The sequence below is a fragment of the Pseudochaenichthys georgianus genome, chromosome 21 (genome assembly GCF_902827115.2).
Source record: "Pseudochaenichthys georgianus chromosome 21, fPseGeo1.2, whole genome shotgun sequence".
NCBI lineage: Eukaryota > Metazoa > Chordata > Actinopteri > Perciformes > Channichthyidae > Pseudochaenichthys > Pseudochaenichthys georgianus.
Genome location: NC_047523.1, coordinates 12,429,046 through 12,435,045, shown reverse-complemented (window position 1 = coordinate 12,435,045; position 6,000 = coordinate 12,429,046). Strand labels below are relative to the sequence as shown.

Sequence of the window (6,000 nt, the reverse complement as noted above, 5' to 3'; positions counted from 1 at the left end):
AATATCTGCATGTGTTGTTATATAATTTCTCTTAGTGTGATATCCCTATTTGTTATTGTATACTATATATCGTTATATGTAGACTATCCATCGTGTTCTTTGGTTAAATTGGTAAACAAAAAAGTAGTGCACTGGACCTGCATTGACTCCATACCACTCCGCGGCGCTAATGCAACACCTCACCGACCGCGCGACAGTTTCTGCGGACGAAGAAGAAAGCGACAGCAGTCTGTGGACACTGCAGTACATCCGACCGTACAAACGCTCTCAGCTCTCTGCTCATTTTTTTCTCCAACGCCAGCGACGACACGGGGGAAAACAGTCGTCTGTGTTTTGAAGTGAAGTGGCAGAGAAGATTCCAGCGTATCCGGAAAACCTAACTTTGCGTTAGCAGCACGAAGCGTGAGTAGGCTGTTTATTTTGGGGCTGCGGAGGATGAAACAAACGGGGTTGCTAACATGGTTTGGGTTCCGGTTATATTTATGTAATATTAGGCTGCTAAGCTTCTAGAACACCGCAGACGTCGGGGACTCACCGGTCACAATTTGAAATTAGCTTGTGTTTATGCAGCGCGACAGTGGGATATATGGCTGTCATCTTACATTGGCTCTCCGCTGTCAGTGATGTCTGTGAAGGTCTACCCGCGTGCCGCATCATGTACCATTCACAGAGATAACGCGATGCTAGCTGCTGCAATATATTGAAATGTTTATGCAGGTATGCGTTGCGCTGTTTAAATGTGCTCCTGTCTCTGCTGCACACACGTCGCATAGCATCGGTGGCAGCGAGGTGGAACACATATAGGAAGAACATATAGGAAGCAGCGTAACGTAGTACAGAGTGCCTCATTTGTTGCTGCTATTATGTGCATGCCATTATGGTAGCAGCTCCTGCTTTCAAGTGTAACAACTGGAGAGTCAGTAACATCAAATCTGATCCTCCTGTTGCTTTACCTAAAGTGAAGCATTAGTCAAGTTAAAGATGAAATATGACTTTGCGATAGCTGTGCATACCTTTCTTGCAAGTGATACATCCAAAGACTGTTTCCCACAATGCACCTTAACCCATTAATCCTCTGGTAATACGTCTTTGACATAGGACAAATATATGGTTCCTCTTTTGTTTAATTATTTCCACGCATCTTTTTTTAAAGAATTTATTTGTGCTGTTTCTTTATTTTGACCTGGCACATTGCTCATGTTAGAGGCAAATTGCGAAGACATTAACATGATGTGACCCTTGGTCTTTTGAAATGCAGTCCAACGGTTTTTCAGGAACACGATTACATTTCCCAAAATCATTTTTTGGGAAAAATCTGATAATGGAATATTAACTGATCCTTGTTGCTGTATTGTTGTGGTTGTTGTTGCTGTTTTTTTAAATACTTTTTTACTTTGTGAACTTGCAATTTTGCAGTAGATGAAAAGTTCCCTTATACCTTTATTGCCAACAAACGGTGTAGTGATGTAACTGTTTCTAAACTACCTCAAACATTTAAATGTGGGGTATGTAATTTTGGAGAAACCAGCTCGAGTGCGCTCGAATTTGAAAGTACACAACCGGAAGAAATCTGCCTCTTCCTTCAGACTTCCGTACAGAGCCCCTCCTCCAACACACACGAACGCGCACATGACCAATGAGGGCACGAGATAAGTTTGTGCACAGATGGAAGGCTGACAGGCAGGTATAGACTAGGCAGAATTTCAGAAAATGTGCTTATTTAAAGTGCTGAAGGCATTTTGTGTTTATTTATGCTATACAACATTTCTAGGGGTATTAAGGGGTGCTGAATCCAAATCTGCTGTATATGAAGCTCAAACATTTCCCAGAATGCCTCAAAACTGAGAAATCCAACATGGCCGCCACCACCACCAGGCTGAAATCTATTTTAGTACATTACTTTTTGACTAAACAAGGTACAAACTAGAATCAAATGTGTTTTTATATGGTTTCACACATGGGGAATTGAATATACTGTCCTGATTTTAGATCAAATGTGAATAATCAGCTTGAAATCATACATGTATAGTGAAAAAGGTGGTCATTAGTGATAAATAAGTTGTCAGACTCAACCAGGGCTTGCTTAGAAAGTGTATTAATACAATTTTTATTTGGCCACCAAACCATAACGTAAACATGACGCGATTAGGCCTACAGTGGAGCAACAGTACCGTCAACAAAGCCCTATAGATGCTTTTATTTGCTCCAATACAGTAAGAACATGGGTGGTATTGGAATTTTCAACTCAATAAGAATACAAATCATACTGAAATGGTAAAAACCTCATTCAAGTATCTCATAAAACACCACCATATATCAATGATTACAAAATAATAATAATAATAATAATAATGTAAAAAATATATTAAAACAATAAATAAACCCAAATTATAGCTCTCAGGCCATCCAGTGTTAAGGCAATGAAGAAGAAGGAGTGGGCCTGTTCACACATTTTTTTACTTTTTTACATCAAACCCTATGGGAAATTGCCAAAAGGCAGGCACTTTTAAAAAGCAGCGTTTTCTACAGTGTTCCGGCAGGTGTTGTCATGTTTCCTGCTGTTGCATGCCTCTATACATTCCATGTGACTCTTTCTGAATATAATATAATATAATAGACAAATTATGACAAGTACAGGTACATTGGAATACACGTTACAGTTATCCTTACACTTATTGTGTTCCTTTGTTACTTTTTTTCTCAGTTATAGGTTCACAATTATCCGGTTATGGTTTCAACAATCTGTTAACCACAAACAGTCAGCAGTATGCAGTCTGGCAGGCTGATATTCTCAACCAGTCCATCATATTTGTAGGATCTTGTACACATTGATCAGCTAATCCTCTACACATACCTGCAGCTGCAGCGTTGGCTGAGGCATCCCTTGGTACACCCACATGAAGTGAACTCCCTGTAGGCTTTAGGCATAGGTGGCAAAGACAGTAGCCGTGGCACTAACTGACCTTCCTTGTGCATCCATCCCATTTCATCCACGGAAGATCAGGATGTGGCAGGTGAGCTTGGTTCCAGATTGTCGATTGATAGTGTAAACGCATGATATGAAACTTCACTGCATCTGAGGTTGGTGGCAGAGTCTCTTGTGGACGACCTTTGCAAAACAACTTAACTCTTGCTTTGTTGCATGTATCAACCTCTGGCACACCATACATATTACAGATACATTTATCTGTTGATGTTACAATACCTTCTGTGAGAGGGCCCTTCACAAGGCCGGTAAGATCGGTGTGATGTTGCTCGAACACCTGCCAGGCTGTTTTCTTTCCGTGACCGCTGAACTGAGACACACTATCACAGCCAGTGATGGCATGGAAGGCAAGGAGTGTGTCCACTTGATCATCAGATAATAACTTGCGAATGTCATGTACTGGAAAATACTTTGGATCCTTTGATGTCCCGGCTTTAATGTAGAGATGGGTACATCCGATTCTGTCATGTTGTGCTAAAAGTAGAAGAAGCACGTCTGTGTCACGCACTGACACAACTATTGTGTCCATTGGAGCCTGGATGCAGTGCAAAATCAGACGTGTATCAGCCTCCTCGTGGTCAGCCATTGAAGAGGAGAAATCAAGATCTGGATCTGATGACTTGACAGTGGTTGCTTCAACAAACCCACCCGATATTACAACCACAGGCTCATCTTCTGGGCTGTGTTCTATCAGATGGTTTGAGAGTATTCGAGCGAGATCTGCTTTGTTCTCTTCCAGTGCCATGAAGCTTGACCAGCCTGGAAGTGGAACGGAGTCATTAACGATTTCTCTGCGTACTGGTCGGTGACGCTGTTTACGTTTCCTACTTGTGCCCATTTTGATGGATTTGTCACGGTACCTGTCAAAGACTACATCAACCCTCTGGTACTTCTCTCCCATCTTCAACACCGTCTCAGCAAACTTGTTGGCATAGTCGCCAAATGTTGTAGTGTCAGGCGGCTTCCCAAATGCCATTACAAGTGCTTGGCCATCAATAGCCAGGCAGCTGGGTTCCTGAAGGGGCACATCTGCAGGCGTTTGGACATGTTTTGTCAGTATATTTGCTAAAACAGACTTGTTGGTGGAATGTAGACTGCCGTTAGTTGCGGCCAGAGATGGCGGGATGGGCATGAGTTCATGCTGGAGGACATTTTCCAGGTCTACCTTACGACCTGCTCTGTAAGCTGTGACTAGCCTTTGTAGAATCTGCCTGTCCTCTTTGATGGTGTTTTGCTTGTTCTTGGAAAGTTGCACGACTTCATACAAAGAGGCAAATGTCTTGGCTTTGTTCTTTCGAATGGGTGACTTCAGTCCAAAGTGCTGGTCACTAGCTGGAGGTTCACACAGACGTTTGTCCACAAACACTTTCATGTGTGCCTGTCGAAGGTATTCTGCACCAAGCAGAGATTCTTGAATCTCCGGTGTGACCACTTCCTTGTTGATTATGTTCTTGAGTGTGTCCCCACCATCTTGAAACACACAGTGCTCTTTCAATGATACACATATTTTGCTTTCATCCCTGTCGTCTCTCTCCATTCTACTCTTTGTGCACTCAGTGTGTGTGTACTCATCGTCTTCATCTGTTGTCAGTCTCAGCATTTATTTTGTCCGAGAAGCTATGACTGTTCTCAGATTATACGACAATGTCCATCTACTGAGGGATGTTGCTATCCTGGTGATGCCCACTAAACCGGCCACTCTTTTTTCCTGTAGCGTTTAGCCACTCAGTACTTTGATCCGCTGAACCTGATTGAAGCGTTGATCACTGCGTTTCACCAAGAAGTTGCCTTTCTGAAACTCGAGGAGGATTTCTGGTGGGAGAGCAGACATCTCAGCCAGGTACACAGTACCCCATCTGGCGTTGTTTATATGAACGTACCTGAAGAAGAAGGGCAGCATACGTTTGAAAGCATACAGGTGGAGATCCCACAATCCATCACGTTGCGCTCTTATGAGCAGAGTACAATGCTGACCATAGTCATGTAGTCCCACCAGAATGCGGCATTCGGGTCATTAACTGCAAGCGATGCAGCAAACTCTTTCATGGGCTGCTGGAATCTGTCTGTAGTCAGTTTGTCGACCATCTACGTCAGGGGTGGGCAATTATTTTTCCCAGGGGGCCAAATGAGCAACTGAAAATATTTTGGAGGGCCGGGCCAAAATGCCGAACTCAATTATGCATAATATACATTTTATTTCTATATAAAAAGCAGTAAATGGCATTGTTTTGACCGCTGGTAAGAGTGTATGTTATTATTTGGCAATTAAAAGGTGAGGTTAGCTTTCAAAAATATCATTTATTCAAATATAATTTCCAAAATGTGAAACATTTGACTCATTTTCAGTCACATTAATAACAAAGGGCATTTTGAGTTTCATATACTATTGAAACAAGGATTTTCTTAGCTTTCTAAAGACATCACATCATCTTTGTAGCCAAAATAAACAAGACATGTCACTGAACTGTGTAACTGTGTAAAGAAAAGTGTCCCAGTTTTCTAGCCTTTTTGACTTGACATGCCTATATTAAACATTTAATGTTTTCAGAACTGTGCAAAAAAAAAAAAAAAATCATCAAGTGTCCCATTTCACTTGTTATATTTCCACATTTTAGTGTTCTTCAGTTCTTTTTTTTCATTCAGTGTGAGAAATCCAGTCTCTGTTGAGCTTTAACAAGTCCATCAAAGTCAGGTTGAATGTCTGAGGTGGAGATGCGAAGCACAGCTGACAGATGTTCATCAGTGAGAGAGGATCTGTACCTGGATTTGGTAAACTTCATGACTGAGAATGTCTGTTCACATGTGTAAGTGGATCCAAAGAGAACCAACATCTTCTGAGCATGTCTCCTCATGTTTGGAAAGTTCTCCTCCTTGAGAGCAGAGTAGAACTCTAGCAGTGATGCTGACTTAAAGTGCTCTTTCAGTAGTGAATCAGACTGCAGGTCAATGAGTTCAAGCTGAACATCAGTGGGTGCACTCTCAACACTGCAGGTAAAGGGAGAGGAAACCAGCTG

At 42.0% G+C, this 6,000-nt stretch overlaps 1 protein-coding gene across 2 annotated transcripts in view; it reads left to right on the top strand.

Annotated features, from left to right (window-relative positions):
* The first annotated feature begins 218 nt into the window (after window positions 1–218).
* adarb1b (adenosine deaminase RNA specific B1b) overlaps window positions 219–6,000 on the top strand; it is a 199,391-nt gene continuing 193,609 nt past the window's right edge. For both annotated transcript variants that reach the window (XM_071207135.1, XM_034109648.2), the window contains exon 1: window positions 219–402. The gene's annotated coding sequence lies outside the window, so the exon portion shown is untranslated. The remainder of the gene's footprint in view (window positions 403–6,000) is intronic.